This window comes from Eulemur rufifrons, chromosome 19, assembly GCF_041146395.1.
Source record: "Eulemur rufifrons isolate Redbay chromosome 19, OSU_ERuf_1, whole genome shotgun sequence".
Taxonomy (NCBI): Eukaryota; Metazoa; Chordata; class Mammalia; order Primates; family Lemuridae; genus Eulemur; species Eulemur rufifrons.
Genome location: NC_091001.1, coordinates 36,760,134 through 36,778,701, shown reverse-complemented (window position 1 = coordinate 36,778,701; position 18,568 = coordinate 36,760,134).

Sequence of the window (18,568 nt, the reverse complement as noted above, 5' to 3'; positions counted from 1 at the left end):
CGCCGAGTGGTAAGCACAACCCCTTGATCCAAAGTTACCCACGGCACTCACTAGCTAACTACGGGGGGAGGCTCACACACCATTTAAAGGAAAAAATATTCCGTGAGTTATTTTATCTTTAAATCCACTGAAAAATGTGATATTTCTTTTTTTTTTAATTTCAGAATATTACGGGGGTACTAACACTTTGGTTACATATATCGCCTTTGCACTGCCCAGGTCAGAGCTGCAAGGTGATATTTCAAACTCCAGATTGGAAAGGCTCCTGAACAGGGACAGGGAAGGCAGGAAAGTGGAAGGGGAGAGGCGCAGACTGAAGTTTAGCCCCCCTGCTGTGGAGGGGCTCCCTTCAATTCCATCACTCCTTTCTCTCCTGTGGTTCCTCTGTCTGAACATCCTTGTCCCGCAAACTTACAAGAGTTTCTTGCCCAAACTTCCCGACAGGTCACTCCACATGGAGAAGACAGGTGGCTGGGGGCAGGGGGTGGGGGGAGGCGGAAAATAGAACAGAGAGAAACTGATATACTCAAGAAAAAAATCTTATGGTAGTCTCTATTCTAAGGAAAAAAATATATATATAACTCTTAATCTGGCAGCAAAAGCTTAAACATATCTGTGACACTGGACATGGGGCATCGTCATAGCATCGTCATAGCATCATACTACAATAATAAGCAAAGTTACATTTTGGCATTTTGATATTGTTTGTTTTTTCATTTTATTCACAAAAAAAGGGCAGATTCTTATATCAGTTCTGCTTTCCTCTTTCTAATGATACGAGTGAATAGTTGCATTTCCAGGTCTTACTGTAATCAGGTTGTTAAAATCACCTGGCACATCAGCACGTGATACAACTTTTAGTAAAAGGCACAATATTTCTCATCTTGTAAGAGTTAACCTTCAACTTCTGGGGAGGGGAAATGGCCAGGGAAACATCTGTTTCAGGACAAAATGTAAAAGAAAATGTTTACATTTTGTACTGGCTAATTCTTAATAGATACGCGACTCTGGCAAGCTCAAGCCCGATGGTCCGTTTCCAGCTGGTATTCAAGCTGAGGCTGGGCTGTGGGTGGGAGGACAAGCCACGAGGCTGTTTCAGGAGATTGACGGTATCTGAACTACCCAGCACTACCCTGGGACGCTGCTGTGGCCCCTCACTCATCCAGTACTTTAGGTTTGGGACTGCAGATGTTAAGAGGGCACAACCCTTGCTTATTTAATGGAAAGAACTAGTAAAAAGGGCTGTACTTTTCCCAGGCCAGTCAATTCATAAACTCAGACCTGTAAATGCTATTTAAAAATTAAAACAAACTGGCAATGCATCTGTCTTGCTGACTGTGGGCAGAAGAACATCTGCAGGAGAAATTTTTCTTTTTTAAAAAATTTATTTTTATTATGGAAATATAAAATATATACAAAAGTAGATGGCTGGGTGCAGTGGCTCACCTCTGTAATCTTAGCACTCTGGGAGGCTGAGGCGAGAGGATGGCTTGAGGTCAGGAGTTCGAGATCAGCCTGAGCAAGAGCGAGACCCTGTCTCTACTAAAAATAGAAAAAATTAGCTGGGTTTGGTGGGCTGTGTGCCTGTAGTCCCAGCTACTTGGGAGGCTGAGGTAAGAAGATGGCTTGAGCCCAGGAGTTTGATATTGCAGTGAGCTATGGTGATGCCACTGCAATGATGCCACTGCACTCTAGCTGGGGCAACAGAGCAAGACTCTGTCACAAAAAAATAAATAAAAAAAATAAAAAGAGTAATACAATGAAGCTTCATCACTCAGCTTTAATGATTGGCTATCTACACAAGGCCAAACATCTGTACTCCACTCACTCATCAGCTGCCCCAATCTACACTGGATTATTATTTTTTAATTGTGGCAAAAAAGAAATCCAACACACACACAACAAAAAATTCATCTTACCAACAATTTCCAAGTGTACATTACAATATTGTCAACGACATGCACATTGTTGTGCAACGGGTCCCCAGAAGCCCCCATCCTGTCCCCACACCCACTGAGTAACTCCCCACCCCTGCTCAGCCCAGGGAAGCCACCATTCCACTCTGTTTCTATGAGTTTGACTACTTTAGATATACTCATGTAAACTGGAATCATGCAGAATTCTTGTTTTTGTGTCTAGTTTATCTAACATAATGTCTTCAAGGTTGTAGTTGTGACAGGATTTCCTTCTTTTCAAATGTCAAATAATGTTCCACTATGTATATATTCCATGGTTTCTTTATCCCTTCATCTGTCAAAGGACATTTACGTTGCTTCCACCTCTTGGCTATTGTGAATAGCGCTGCAATGAACATGGGTGTATGACTATCTCTTTGAGTCTCTGCTTGCAATTCTTTTTTTTTTTTTTTTTGAGACAGAGTCTTGCTTTGTTGCCCTGGCTAGAGTGAGTGCCGTGGCGTCAGCCTAGCTCACAGCAACCTCAGACTCCTGGGCTTAAGCGATCCTACTGCCTCAGCCTCCGGAGTAGCTGGGACTACAGGCATGCGCCACCATGCCCGGCTAATTTTTTCTATATATATTTTAGTTGTCCATATAGTTTCTTTCCATTTTTAGTAGAAACGGGGTCTCGCTCTTGCTCAGGCTGGTCTCGAACTCCTGACCTTGAGCGATCCACCCGCCTCAGCCTCCCAGAGTGCTAGGATTACAGGTGTGAGCCACCGCGCCCGGCCTCTGCTTGCAATTCTTTTGATCATATACCCAGAAGTGGAATCACTGGATCGTACAGTAATTCCATTTTTAATTATTTGAGGAACCTCCATACTGTTTTCCACAGTGGCTATCCCATTATAAATTCCTGCAAACAGTGCCTGAGGGTTCCAATTGCTCCACACCCTCACCAACACTTGTTATTTTCTGTTTGGGTTTTTGATAATGGCCATCCTAGTGGATGTTAGGTTATATTTGATTGTGGTTTTGATGTGCATGTCCCTGATGACTAATGATGTTGAATATCTCTTTATAACTTGTTGGTCATTTGTATATCTTCTTTGGAGAAATATCTGTTCGGGTCCTTTGCCCATTTTTAAGTCAATTTTTTTGTTTTATTGTTATTGAGTTGCGGGAGTTCTTTACATATCCTGGATAATAACAGCTTTTCAGATATGTGGTTTGCAAGTATTTTTTCCCATTCTAAAGATTGTCTTCACTCTGTTGATTGTTTCCTTTGTTGCATATAAGTTTTAAAGTTTGAGGTAGTCTCATTTGTCCATTTTTGTTTTTGTTGCCTGTGCTTTTGGTGTCATATTCATGAAATCATTGCCAAATATCATGGCATGAGGCTTTCTCCTGATGTTTTCTTCTGGGAGTTTTATAGTTTCTGGTCTTACCTTTAGGTCTTTAATTCATTTTGAGTTAATTTTTGTATATGCTGTAAGATCAGCATCTAACTTCTTTCTATTACATGTGACTATCCAGCTTTCCCAGCAAAATCTGTTGAAGAGACTATCCTTTCCCCATTGTGCAGTCTTGGTACACTTGACAATGATCATCTGACCATATATGTGAGGAGCATATTTCTGAGTTCTCTATTCTGTTACATTGGTCTATGTGTTTGTATTTATGCCAGTATCAAACTGCAAATGGGATTTTCTCAATTTCTTTTCTGAATTGTTTATTATTAGTGTATAGAAATGCAACTTTCTGATTTTAGTTGTTTGTGTCTTCTCCCTTTTTTTCTTAGTCTAGCTAAGGGTTTGCCAATTTTATCGATCTGCTTAGAAAACCAATTTTTAATTTTGTTGATTTTTCTATTATTTTCCATTCTCTATTTCATTTATTTCTGCTCTAATATTTATTATTTCCTTCCTTCTCCTAATTTTGGGTTTATTTTGTTCTTTTATTTCTAATTCCTTAAGGTATAAACTTGGGTTGTTTATTTGAAATATTTTCCCTTTTTTAGGTTAGGCATTTACTACTATAAACTTTCCTGTTAGCACTGATTTTGCTGCATCTCAAGAGTTTTGGTATGTTGTGTTCTCATTTTCAAGATATTTTCTGATTTTCCTAGTGATTTCCTCTTTGATTCATTGGTTGCTCAAGAGTGCGTTGTTTAATTTCCACATATTTGTGATTTTTTTTCAGTTTTTCTTTTGCTATTCATTTCTTGTTTCATTGCATTGTGGTTGGAAAAGATACTTGGGATTTCTGACAAAGGCAGTTGGTCTGTGTATTCCTCATGTCAATGTCTAAAAGGGGGGAGGAGTGTCTGGGACTTCCTATTCTGCCACATTGCTGGTGTCACTCTTTTACACTGGATTACTTGCAATCAGATACCAGACATTGTACAATTTCATCTGTAAACATTTCAGAACGTATCCCTGAAAATAATTACTATTATGATATGCAACAGAATTAATGAAAATTCCTTAATACTATCAAATCTCCAACTACGATTAAAATTTTCCACATGGTCTTATAATTTTTTATTAAAACTTTGTCCCAATCAGAATCTAAACAAGGTCCAAATTGCATTTAGCTGATATATCTTTTCAGTCTCTTTTACTCTCTTGGTTCCCCCGCCTCTTTTTTTTCCTTACAATTTATCTGTTGAAGAAACCAAGTTGATTGCTTTGTAGAGTTGCCCACATTCTGGATTTTTACTGCACTCCCGTGGTGCCTTTTAATCTGTTCCTCTGCCCACTGTATTTTCTACAACCTGGTAATTAGGTTTAGAGGCTTGATGAGATTATGTTACATCCTTCCTCTTATAACACATCAGGGGGTCAAACTATCTGGCTGCCAGTATTTTGTGTGATGTTAAGTTTTATTAATAGGTCTAGGCATTGTCAGACAAATCTATCCATTATAATGTTCCCCATTAGGTATTCACCTGATAGTTTAACAGACATTAATGATCATCAGCTAGATTCATTCCTTTATTTGGGATTTTAAATTGGTGATATTTTACTTCTAACATTCCTTGCAGAAGCACATTTCTTTTTTTTTTTTTTTGAGACAGAGTCTCGCTTTGTTGCCCAGGCTAGAGTGAGTGCCGTGGCATCAGCCTAGCTCACAGCAACCTCAAACTCCTGGGCTTAAGCGATCCTACTGCCTCAGCCTCCTGAGTAGCTGGAACTACAGGCATGCGCCACCATGTCCGGCTAATTTTTTCTATATATATTTTAGTTGGCCAAATAATTTCTTTCTATTTTTAGTAGAGACGGGATCTTGCTCTTGCTCAGGCTGGTCTCGAACTCCTGACCTTGAGCGATCCACCCGCCTCAGCCTCCCAGAGTGCTAGGATTACAGGCGTGAGCCACCGCGCCCGGCCCAGAAGCACATTTCTTAAGAAAGCACCATTCTATGAGCCTCAGTCATCTCATACAAAATAGGGATAATAAGACCAGCCTTACCTTACTCATACCTTGGATGCATGCATAAAGTGTTTGGTAAGCTGAAATCCCCCAAGATCCGTTCCAGTTCAGAGGAAGCACAAAAAACAATCATGTTAGTAGCTGACCTGGGAATGGGCTTGGGACTCTACACTTATGAACAACTTATGATGAGAAGTTCCTGGGAAGCTTCTGGGAAAAGGTCCTTTCTTCTCAGATAAAGCCAGAGGAAGAGACAATACTCTTCTTTTCTCTGAACAATGTCACATCTGGAAATGTCACCTGGAATGGGTACCCTTACTTGCCATCAGCATTGCTACTACTCTGAGGAGATATTGCAAGGACTTGGATACTTGATGGCACTACTAATCTGATGAATCAACCAATTCTAGAGCCATGATTTTTAAGAATTTCCTGTTATGATAGATACAATATTTATTATTTATCTAGTTTGAGTTGGAGTTTCTCTCGCAATGAAAATCATTCTAACTAGTATACAAGGTCAGAAATTATAATGGTGTTATTCATGATGAATATAGCATTATATAAAATTACCAGGATAAAAGTTGATATTGATGTCCTGAACAAATTTTTTTTTTTTTTTTTTTGAAGACAGAGTCTTGCTCTGTCGCCCTGGTAGAGTACAGTGGCGTCATCATAGATTACTGCAACCTCCAACTCCTGGGATGAAATGATCCTGTTGCCTCAGTCTCCTGAGTAGCCAAGATTATAGGTGCATACTACCACACCCTGCTAATTTTTTAAATTTTTTGTAGAGACAGGGTTTTGTAGAGACAGATAACACTATGTTACTCAGGCTGGTCTCAAACTCCTGGTGTCAAGTTATCTTCCTACTTCATCCTCCCAAAGTGCTGGGATTACAAACTTGAGCCACCATGCCTGGCCTTGAATAGAATTTGATCAGGTAAATATTCACTGTTCGTCAACCCTTCTTATATAAAGCATGATATAAAATACTAATGAAATTTCGCACAGAGAGATTTCCAAGAATGGGCTATATGTGATATCTAGTTAAAAACCATCAGTTCTGATTTCTGACCTGAACAAAGGTGGTACCAGCTCATAACTTCGTGGTCCTTCTTGAACTTTGTTTTCTCTTTTATGTGGAGCCATATTGAAATCTTTTTGTAGGATAATAACATTTATGAGTGGAGGAAGTATTGAATTCAGTTTCAGCTCAGTAAAGTGCTAGATGGCTTCCCAAAATTGTGACTCTCCACACATGGCTTGTGAGACACTGTCAAAAGCACTTCAAAATGTACAGTGTCTTTCTCATTTGATGAATTTTTTTGGAACACAAAATAATGTGATACATCCTAAAAGATACATCTAAATACCAGCAATATCCTGTACTCAAACCATCTTACATCTAACTTTGATGAAGCATCTCCTCATTTTAAATTGGAATATAAAATTGTGTATTTTGAAAAATGTAAGAGAGTGAATTTGAAAATCTTTAAGAGAATTCTTTTTTTTTTTTTTTTTTTTTTTTTTTTTTGAGACAGAGTCTCACTCTGTTGCCCGGGCTAGAGTGAGTGCCGTGGCATCAGCCTAGCTCACAGCAACCTCAAACTCCTGAGCTTAAGTGATCCTACTGCCTCAGCCTCCCGAGTAGCTGGGACTACAGGCATGCGCCACTATGCCCGGCTAATTTTTTGTATATATATATTTTAGTTGTCCATATAATTTCTTTCTATTTTTAGTAGAGACGGGGTCTCACTCTTGCTCAGGCTGGTCTCGAACTCCTGACCTTGAGCGATCCACCTGCCTCGGCCTCCCAGAGTGCTAGGATTACAGGCGTGAGCCACCGCGCCCGGCCTTTAAGAGAATTCTTAAACCTCTTAAATGCTACTGAGAAGTCTCACTGTTGAGAGCCAGACTGGATATGGGGTGTGCTGGAAACCACCACCTAGCAGAAAATATTAAAACTTCTCGCCTTTTCTGGGGAGGAGAATAGCAAAGACCCAGCTCAAATCAAGAGACAGGGCAAAATCAGAAAAAGGTAGTGGATGTGAATGTAGAAAATGGAAAAAAAAAGGTGGGGCAGGGCGGCAGGTCTTGGCTCCAGAGAATGCCAAACTAAAGCATTGAGACCCATAAATGAAACATAACAATGGACACCAGAGTTTCTAGAAAAATAAAGCCAAAGAGTAAAATGCAGAGCACACCATCCTAGATAGCTCAAGAGAGAGGAAAGACCTCATGCTTGGTGCAGGGAGCTAGAGGCCAATGGAGTTAACAGGGTTAACTTGGCTGGAGGCCCAGCCAAGATGAGGAATTGGTTCATGATTGGTATAGATTTTACTTTAAACCAGGGAGGTGATCCTGGGCACACACTTTCCAGGACCCGGGCACCAGAGTGACTTAAAGAAAGTAATGAGTGTAGGAATGGATGAAGCTTGGGATGAGTCAAGACTCCCAAGGCCTAAAGCATGCAGATGGAAAGTCCTGTCTCACTGCTTGAGACGGGATCAAACCACTTAGGGCACCGAGATGGGAGTGCTAGAGGCAGGTGCCAGGAGAACAAGATATCAAACAACATTTAATGGCAAAAGGGATGCAGGCAGTGTCAAGAACTGAAATAACCAACTAAAGGGAATCAAATCCTTAAAAGAATAATCTTAAGTAAAGGTCCAGGGGAAACCTTCAATCAAGGTCATTGAGTACTAACAAGAGAGCAAAGGCCAGTGTTACTCTTCTGTCAGAACAGGTAAGGGCTACAGACACCTGCCTACCAGAAGACCTCTTTGAAGGCATGGCATCCCAACCTTACAGAAGCCTTTCTGTCAGCCTTAGAGTTCTGGGTGTTGAAAAGAGCAGATAACAGTTTTGACCTCTAAATCATTATGCAAAAAATATGTATGGGATTAGTCTACGAAAATCCTGGAAAACATGACAAAGTATCTGGCTGGAACTGGGCTGGAAAAATCTTCCTTTTAGCCCTGAAGGTGTCCTTCTCCCCCTTCTCTGATCTGCTCGGTGACCAGGGAGGGTGACCTGTGTGGACTGCATCAAGGACTCTGTTGTCCTTTGGCTTCTGGTTCATTCAGCCATTAAAAGATGCCAGCAGGAGGGTGAAGAGGGAAGGAAGGATATTTATTCCCTCACTGCCTTCCCCGCCAGGCCACTGTCTCTCAAAGGGCCACAGCCCCTTAAGATAGCTCATTCAGCCAACTCACACCATACTTTCCATATTCTTTCTCTCTCTCTCCCTCTCTCTCTCACATGCACACACACACACACACACACACACACACGCACCTGGTCATCACTCCCTCCCCTTGTCCCCATTAGTAGCCATGAGTACTGCACCATCCCTTATGGCTTTTCCTAACCTTTTCCCACACCTTTATAAAACAAATCATTTTCTTAAGCTCTGCTCAGTCACCCAGCTCTGAATGTGCCATTAGATAGGATTCTGACTAGTGTACTAAGCTAACCATTGGAAGGAAAGTTGTTTCCATGTGTCTTTCCTTGTGGGGTGAATTTTTAAGAGGAGTTGGTAAAGCAATCTCCTAGCTTGTGATGAAAAAGCAAGGGCAAGATGACCCCCTTGTGGGAGTCAGTGGGCGGCAGAGATTGAAGGTTGAGCAGAAAACCAGGGCCCCCTGCCTCCACACCACGCCATGGTGATAACAAGAAAAATCAGCCTAGAGACACAGTGGCAGGCTCAGGAGACTGCGACCGCGCCAGGAGGTGTTCACATGCACTCCCTCCGCCAGGCATGTTCATTCCTGCCCCCAACGCCTGCTTCAGTGGGGCAGCTGGAGCCAGAACCCTGGAGCCCCAGCATTGCAGGAAGCACAGGAAGCAGCAGTGACGTGATTTGTTGCTGCTTTTACACGACCTGTCAGAACTGCTCTTTGGCAAATCCCCTCTTCCTGTAACTGGGAAAGATGGATTCCCTGCTGCCAGCAACCACGAGCATTCAGGAAGCCAAGTCGGTGAAAAGGAACTGGAGGTCAGTAAAGGACTCTGTCTTCTCACAGCCTTCCTCGTGTGGATTTCTGCAGGAGGGCGGCACACCTCCCTGACATCCAGCAAGACTCTCGTGTCTCTTCAGCGACTTCCGCGAGAATCCTCAGTGCTCTGAGGTCAGATCAATGACTGAGAGGTAAACATTTCATTCATCGACAAATATCCCTTGAGCTTTTTAATAAGAAACACCCTACATGTGGCTTGTTCTGCCAGCAACGTGGCTCTCAAAGATCTGCTCTAAAGATTCCAGTCTACTCTTGCTAACCTACATTAGCCAATCTCTTCAGATAGCCCAAATCCACTGCTGATTGCCAGGTTTACTTGAATTTGTACTGTGCAAACCGTTCTTCCATCCTTTCCTTCATTCACTTGTACATTCAACAAATATTTTTAGTTTGCCAGGTACTGAGTCTGTACCCAGTTATAAGAAGAGACAAAGCCCTGGTCCCTGCCTGGAAGAGCTCCAACTCTGTCTGGGAAAAGGACAAGTCAACAATTGCCTAGAACCCAGCGAGCTTTGAACACAGGACAGGCAGAGGTGGAGGTGACCGATTCTGCAGGGGTGGGCTGGGGCTAGAAGGGTCAGCAAAGGCTCTCAAAGGTGGCAACATCTGAATTGGGGTGTGAAAGATGAATAGGATTTTACCAGTCAAAGAAAGGGAAGAAGGATGAAGGCATAAAGACGTTCCTCAGCCAGCCCAGCCCTAGTCCTTCTCCTCCCAACATGCTCCAAACCTTGGGAGGCCCTGGGCCTTGGTCCTACGTTCCCATCTGTCCTCTGTCACATGCTCTCACACCTGATCTTGTGCATTAAATCTCTGTGCTGGAATCTCTAGAACTCTCCTCCGTGTTCCAGGCTCACGTATCCAACTGTTCACTTGACATTTCTACTTGGGTGTCTGTAGGCATCTTAAGATGATCCTCCCAATAAAGGGCCACACAGTTCTGAAGAAATCCGAGAGCCTTCCTTTGTTCCAGTTGGTAACACTGCCAAGATACTCCTGGGATCCACTCGTTTCCCTCCATCCACACTGGTGCTCCATGCGTGAGCCACCTCATACCCAGCCTGGACGGCAGGAACAGTCTGACAACTCACCTGCCCAGTTCTGTTCTAGTCTCCATGCAGCATCTAGGCAGAAGTTTCTAAAACATAATTATTTTACTCTCCAGCTTAAAACTCTTTAATGACTTCCCATTGTACTTAAAATACCACCCTGGCCTTCAACTGGCTCTCAGGGCGGCGGATCAGGCCCTGCCCACCTTCTGGGACCCACAGGTGCAGCATCTCCTCCTCTAGAGCTCTGTCTAGCTGCCTCCTTCCCATACTCCTGTTTTAACCATGATGTTTTTCATCCTCAGAAGGATTTGACTACCTTTCCTGGCCCCTCCACTTAATTTCTATGATATCCCCTTGTTCCTATCCTCTGTAGAACTTGTCACAATATAAGTATCATATGGATTTTTATTTAACACTTATGTGTCCCCCTCACTGGAATGTAAGCCCCCTGAGGCTGGGAGCCCTGATTATGCTCTGCTCCACCACAGTCCTGGGGCCTGGCTCAGTGCCTGGTGCAGGGGAGGTTGCATGTAAATACTTGTCGGTGAGAATGAATGAATGACAGCCCCAGGTGCTCACTGCTGAATCCTTACCCTGTTCCAGTAGCATCTCCCTCCCTCACCATCAGTCCTGCGCCAGGTCCCATGTGGTGCAGGAACTGGGTCCCCTCCAGATTCAGATGTGGGGCTAACATCACATTTGGAGTTGAAAACTTCTCCCTGAGTCCCCTTTGCTGCAAATTTGGGGAAGACCCAGTGATGATGGGGATGTCTCCTGGGTTTGGGTTTTTTAAAAATGTAAATCAAAGCTCCCCTCCCTCTTCCTACCACTCATAGCCCCTGTGTCCCATGGACAAGGGGTCTATGATGGCTTTGGGCAGGACTGACCTACCTACTGCCTGGGTTTATGCTTCCCATACGTTAGGTCAAAGTGCTTTTGCTGAGAGATAAAGGAGGATGGATTTGCTGGCGAGTTACCTGCCTGCTGAGGATGTTCACACACCAACTCCTGCTCTCGCCTGGCCCAGCTCAGTGGAAAATAAGGCAAAAATAAAGATGAAACATGATCAGGTAGGACATAAAGTGAATGTTAATATAACTATTTGCTCCCCTAGCAAGACTAAGAACAGCCTTCCACTGATTCCACTTCTACTTCCAAATTTTTAAAAATTAATTTCTAATTTTCAAGATGATCTGAATGGAGTTGAAAAGAGGAAGGTATCTATTTAGGAAATGTGTCATTCAGTGCAGTATTTAATCTAACCATTAGCCGATATTCCCCTTTCTCCATTTATGTTCGCCACAATCTATTTACTGTATGTGTATATGGGGTGATTTATGGTTCGGCCTTTACTGGGTACCTATTATATGCTGGGTATGAAGAATACAAGGCACAGGGAGCCAAAGATAAATTAGACATCCTGTCTGTCTTGAAGGGAGTTTGGAGGGCAGGCAAACACATAAACAATTAATTAAAACAGTGTGATGCCTGCAATGGCAAGAATGTGTGCAAGGAAGGGAGGGGGTGAGTGTATTTTGCACATAAGAGAAATATAAATAATTTTGGCCAGAGCTCAGACTGTGACACTCTGTAAACATGGCCTCTGAATTCTTTGAGACTTTTTCCATTGAGAGAGGGAGGCCTGTGTCTCCTGCCCCTGAACCTGGGCGCCTGGGCCCTGTGACTGCTTGGCTGATGGAATACAGCAGAAGTGATGTTGTACCAGTTTCCAGCCCAGGCTTTAAGGAACTGTTGACTTCTACTTCCCATCTCTTGGGTTGCTTGCTCTTCCAAGCCAGCACCAGGCTTGGAGGAAGCCCAAAGTAGCCCACCTGGAGTGAACGCAGGGCGAGGCTGAGACTTCATGGAGAGAGAGATGCTGCCCAGTCTCCACCTGCCCCAGCTTCTCACTGTTCCGGCATCAACCACTGCCTGACCAGGCTCCACTGAGGAGTTCTGCTGGTCATCGGGGCCTCCGGTGCAGGTGCTCTTGGTGGGTGGCTGGGGCTGCAGTCACGGGAGCGCTTCACTGGGACAGGGGGTGGCTGGCCTCTCTCCCTCCCCATGTAGATCTGTGCCTTTCCATGTAGCTACCTTCGCCTTTCTCATAGCATGGAGGCATCAGGGTAAGCGGGCTTTTGACGTGGCTGCTGGCTTCCCCCAGAGGGAGTGCTGCAAGAGAACAGGACAGGAGCTGCAACGCTGCCTACACCCTAGGCTTGGAAGGCTTGCTGCCGGCCCAGCCAATGCCGAGGGCACCATGCAAGGGTGTGACTCCCTGAGCCGTGGCTCGATGAGAGGGGCATCTCTGAAGACTAGGTGGTGGCTCAGCTGTTCTCCTGCAGATAATGCAGAGTCATCAAGGCTTTTAAGCAGGAGAAAGATTTGATTTGAGTTTTGTTTAAAACAACTATTCTGGGACTAAGTGAACTAGATAAGGAAGGAACAACCCATTTCCTTTCTAGGTGACACCAAGGATATCTGGGGAGGCCTGGGGACCTCTCAAATGCCTAGGGGGGATGCAGAGCCAAGAACCCTGTGGTCCCAAAGCAGTCATCCCTTACCCATCAACAGAGAAGCTGCGGTATGATTTAAAATCTCTCTGCCACATTCCAGCGTAACTTTCTACTGTCCCAGAGGGAGCAAAGAAATGGGTAACTGTTGGAAACAAGGTAGGATGTCAAACTAACTACATAAATTGTACATCATACCTCTTGGTTCTATTTGTTGCAAAACAGTGTGTACATGGTAATGGGGGTGGTGAAGGGCACTAAACTAGAAACTTGCAAAGGACTAGTTGCAAAAAAAAAAGAAAAAGAAAATTGCAAAGGACTATTGTGAATCCTATCCCATGGCACGAGCTGCACCTTGTCTTCACACAACCTTGTCAGTTTTGCCTTTGGGGAGGGGTCAGCCCATCTGGGACTTAGGGGTGCAGAAGCAGACATGGTGGGTGGGGGGGGCGGGGGAGGCTGCCCACATGCCACACACCTGTTGGATGCCAAGCCCTGAATTGCCTCTATAACAAACATTATCCCACTTAATTCTCAAAAGAGTCATCCAAGGCAGGAATCACTGTCATGCTTTTCAAGATGAGGACGCTTCGACATAACTTGCCCAAAGTCACCTGGCTTATAAGTACTGGAGCCAGGACCAGAAACTATGGCTTTCTAACCCCACATCCATGCTTCATCCTACATGATTTTGTTCTAAGCGCCTTTTCAGCATTTTATCATCGGAGTGTTTGCAAATAAAGAAGAAAAGGACTTCACATCTGAGTATAGTTCCCTGAGTACTGTGGTGTCCCTGTGGCCACAAGAAGTCTAATAATGGCTTCTAAGAGGTAAGCTAAGGCTGTGAGCCACACAGGCACTCAAACTCAGATCTTAGAATTCTTTTATCAGCTCCCTTTAGGAAAAGAAATCTTTCTAATCTCCTATTTAAGAATTCTCAGCAGAGTTCAGCTGGAAAAATTGGCAAATGCTGCTTTTGTGACTTCTATTTCTCTCATCTCTACAATGTTTCCATCGCATGGGCTTTGCAGAAAGCAAAGTTTGGCAGGACCAGAGGTCTGCAGCAGAACCGATGCACTACGCCACAGTGGATCTTCACCGCTCTGGAACTGTGATGTTTACAGCCCAGTGACGCTAACTCCTGTTCAATACCGCCTCAGAATTCTGAGAGAGGCTGAAATCTCAAAGCCACACAAGTGTCAGTCACTCATAGTGGCTTCATGGTATCTTACATATCACTCAGCGTCCAGCCAAGAGACTAAAACCACACTAGCTATTTTAACAGAGCTCATTTAACATAAGAAACCATTAACTAGATATTGAGGAGTTGAAAAGGCAAAAAGAGAACACGAAGATATCACAGAGGCAGCACTGCAGGAAGCGGCTCCCTCCCCTAGGACTAGAGGTCGAGGTTATTAAAACTTAGAAGCTGGAGGAAGAGACCCCACAGAGCTGGGACGCAGACTTCTGAGGGTGGGCGCCAGCTGGCTGGTGCAGGCATCTCCCACATGAGATGAAGCTGGTTCTGGGAGTGTTGGAAAAACTACCAACTAGATTCAACTGCACTACTGCCATGAACTGCCGCTGCCTGCGTGAAGAGAGGAGGCTGGGACGACTGTACAGGAACAGGAAGCAAACAGGAAGGAGCCAGTTCCCCCTTCCGCTGCCAAAGCACCACCTCCCTCTATAGCACCCATCTTTGGCAGAGTTTATCAGGGAAGCGACTGGCAAAGCGAAAGAGTGGTTCGCAGAGTCCAAGCCCTGGTATCACAAAACTATGTAGAAGTGGGTTTGAACTGGAGAGACAATAGCTTAATAACTGGCACATTTAGTAAGATGTTAAAAATAAATGTGACACCAGAAACCAAAAAATCATAGCACTAAAAGGCACTCATTTGGGAAAATGTTTTAAATTTAACTGGTTGCTTTTTATATTAAGCCATTGCCTTGCTACTGGAAGGGAAAAAAAAGTGTTACATTATTATTGGAAACCCTGCATTCAAGTAATGCAAATCTGTCTTCAAGTTCATTTAACAAAGTGACATTTAAATTACTAAGAAGAATGGAATAAACTCTATGTTATTTGCACTCTCCCAATACACTGGGATGAAATTGTCCTGGGATCAGAAACTGATTAAGCTGATTATATACCTCATACATGTAGGATGTGGTTTTCAACCGGCCACAATCAAAATACAATTTACTTCTGTTAGTATAATAATGTAGATGCTATAAAAGGCATCTCTTGGTAAGTGTTTTCCATTTACATTTCTCCTACTATTAGCGGGGTATTTTCACAGCCTTGCTCTATCTTCTCCCTGCCTTCAACTCCCAATTCTAATGGTGGAATTTTTCAGACTTCTCAGAGTCGATACTGTAAGGGAACCCTGATCCAGTGTGAGAAGGAAAGGGGGCCAAGCTGGGGGCTGCTGGGGAAACACACACACACATGACAGTCTGGAAAAATGGCAGTAAAAGATGGGTGGTTCCCGGAAAGTTCTTGGGCAAGATGTAAGGTAGGCCAACAGAATAGCTATAAACAGTGCCAAGTGGAAAGGGATCTACCGACCAAATAAAAGGCATTGTCTGTGTGCACCTGGTCTGAAAGGAAATGGGCACGAGGGCAGTGATCACCATGGGCAATGGCTTACCCAAAAGGAAGGAATCTATTTGCTCACTCACCATTTGGATGACTGTTGTCTAATCAACATGTCAGTGATCCATATACTGTCTACCTCCTCAGCCAGATCCTATGGAGAAGATGCTGCAGGAAGCTATGAGGGTGGGGGGCAGCTATTCTGATTTGCTTTTAGTTGGTCATGCAGACACATATGTGTAGCCTAAGCCTTCTCTCCCTCTTCACTGCAACACCTCAGTCCACATTGTCATCATTCTTGCCTGGATTTCTTCAGTCCTGCACCTGGTTGTATTAGTCAGGGTCCTCCAGAGAAACAGAAGCAATAGAAAAAAAAAAATAGAGAGACAGAAAAAGATAGAAGGAGATTTATTATGATGGACTGGCTCATGGGATTATGGGGGCTGAGAAGTCCCACCATCTACCATCTGCAAGCTGGAGACCCAGGAAATCTGGTGGTGTAGCTCCAACCTAAGCCCAAGGCCCAAGACCAGGGGAGCCAATGGTGTAAGTCCCAGTCTGAATCTGAAGGCCTGAGAATCAGGAGCTCCAGTATCTAAGCGCAGGAGAAGATGGAAATCTCAGCTCAAGAGAAGAAAGCAAATGCACCCTTCCTCTGCCATTTTGTTCTCTCAGTCCCTCAATGGATTCAATGATGCCTGCCCACATTGGGGAGGGTAAATATTCATCACACAGTTTATAGATTCAAATGCTAATCTCTCCTGGAAACACCCACACATGCACACCTAGAAGTAACATTTTACCAGCTATCTGGGCATTCCCTGGCCCAGTCAAGTTGGCACATCAAATTAACCATCATATTGGTTTTCAATCCTATTCTTGTCCCCTTCCAATCTGTTCTCCATAAAGCAGCCAGAGTGAGCTTTTAGAAACTCAAATTGGATCATGCCCCTCCCTTATTAAAAAGCTTTCAGAAGTTTCCATTTCACTTAAACTAAAAGCAAAATTTTTTAGCAGAACTCACAAGGCCCTGTGTGATCTCATGCCTTTTTGCCTGAAGCTGCAGTTGGTGCCATTCTCCTTGTTGGCTCTTCACTGGCTGCTGCCTGCTGCTCTTCCCTAGTGGCTTTCTCTGAAACGTTCTCTCCTCTAAATCTTGAGTATGTAAAGTCTATGCATTCTTCATCCCTGAGCTCAGAAGTCTCTTCCTCAGAAAAGCCCCACTTGCCCCAGCCTCTCTTTCTTCCAATCTAGAGAAGGTCCCCACCTTGTTCATTTCCTTCCAGATCCTAATAGTTACTCATAATCCAAATGTGTTTATTTATTTAGTTAATATCCTGCTCTCCAATAGAAAATAAGCCCCAGGAAGGTAGGGATCTTGGATTTTTCTTATTTTAATTAGCTGCTGTATTCCTGGTGCTTAACATAGGGCCTGACACATGATAGGTACTCAGTAAACAGCTGCTGAATGTATTAGCGGTGCAGCAGCATATTGTTAGACAGAGCTGTCCTCAAAAGCCATTGTCATCCCCTGACCTGGAGTTTTTATTGGCAAAGTTTAGTCTTTGGGCCCAACTTGTTGCTATTTTTCAAGCCACTTTCTGTCTAGGGTTTCCTTGATAGCTTTCATCTCCTCGCTAGCTGCTGGCTGCCAACATCCAAAGTCACTAATTTATCCTCCACCTCATATAAGCTTTGCACCTCAGTGGACCCTAACCTAAGCACCAGGCCTGCCTTTCACATTCCAAAATCCATTAAGGTGATCTGCCAAGCTATGGGCTCACTCATCTGGTCTTCACCCTTTAACTCTGCTGTGCTTTAGCCTGGGTTCCTCCCACACTAGTTTCTGTAAGTAAAGGAAAAATTGTTTGTTTGTTTGCTTGTTTGTTTAAAGTTCTTTTCCTTTTCCAGTCTCCAGAACAAGCTCTTGGAGTCAGGAAAAATGTACTTCCCATCACACATCTGGTCTATGTGTGGTGTGGTCATAGGACAGGGATTTTGTCCCCGAATTGAGAAAAGCTTAGCCATTTTAAGATGGAGTCTGGGATCACTCATTCAAGTGCCAGACACAATTCTGGTGAACCACACGGAGCATGTGTTCTGTGGGCGATGGAATATGGGGAGGGGCTTCACTGAACAGGGGTATTCTGATTTTCAATAAGGAATTCATCTCATTGGTTAAATTCCCTAAAATGTCATAAAATATTTGAAATTTCAGGGCTGTGTGTTTTGTGTCATGAATATTTTATTTCTTATTTTCAAATATTCTAGGTAACATAAATGCTGTGGAGAATATTTTACACTAGATAAAAAAGGGTTACATTTGCATTCCTACTCATTGTCTTAGTCCATTCCAGCTGCTATAATAAAATAACATAAACTGGACTTTTATGTTAAAAACTGTGAGAAATTTATTCCTCACAGTCCTGGAGGCTGGGAAGTCCATGATCAAAGCACTGGCAGATTTAGTGCCTGGTGAGGGCCTCCTTCCTGGTTCATAGTTGGTGTCTCTTCTCTGTGTCCTCACATGGTGGAGGGCGAGGGAACTCTCTGGGGTCTCTTTCATAAGGGCACTAATCCCATTCATGAGGGCTCCACCCGCATTACCTAGTCACCTCCCAAAGGCCCCACCTCCTAATACCATCACCTTAGGGGTTAGGATTTCAACATATAAATTTGGGGGATGGGGGACATGAAAATTCATACCATAGTACTCATAAAGAAAAACTACCAAATGCACCTAAGGAGGCTTTGTTATCTTGCCAATGATAACACCTTATCTAGTTTGGAAAGTAGGTGGCAGGATACCTATACCTCCAAAAAGAGGAGTTTAAAGTACGTGGAAAGGTTTTATAAATTAATGGCTGAGGCAGAATTAACATTTTAGTGTTAACTCATACTAAACCAGCAAGATTCAAATGTGCTTTTTTTCTTCTGGCCACAATCAGATAAAATGTCTGCAATAGAAGGCACTCCCGCCACGGTGATGTGAGCAAGCCCCTCTGTGGGAGATCTGCAGTGGGATTGCTGTGGTGGATGCTAGACTCCAAGTG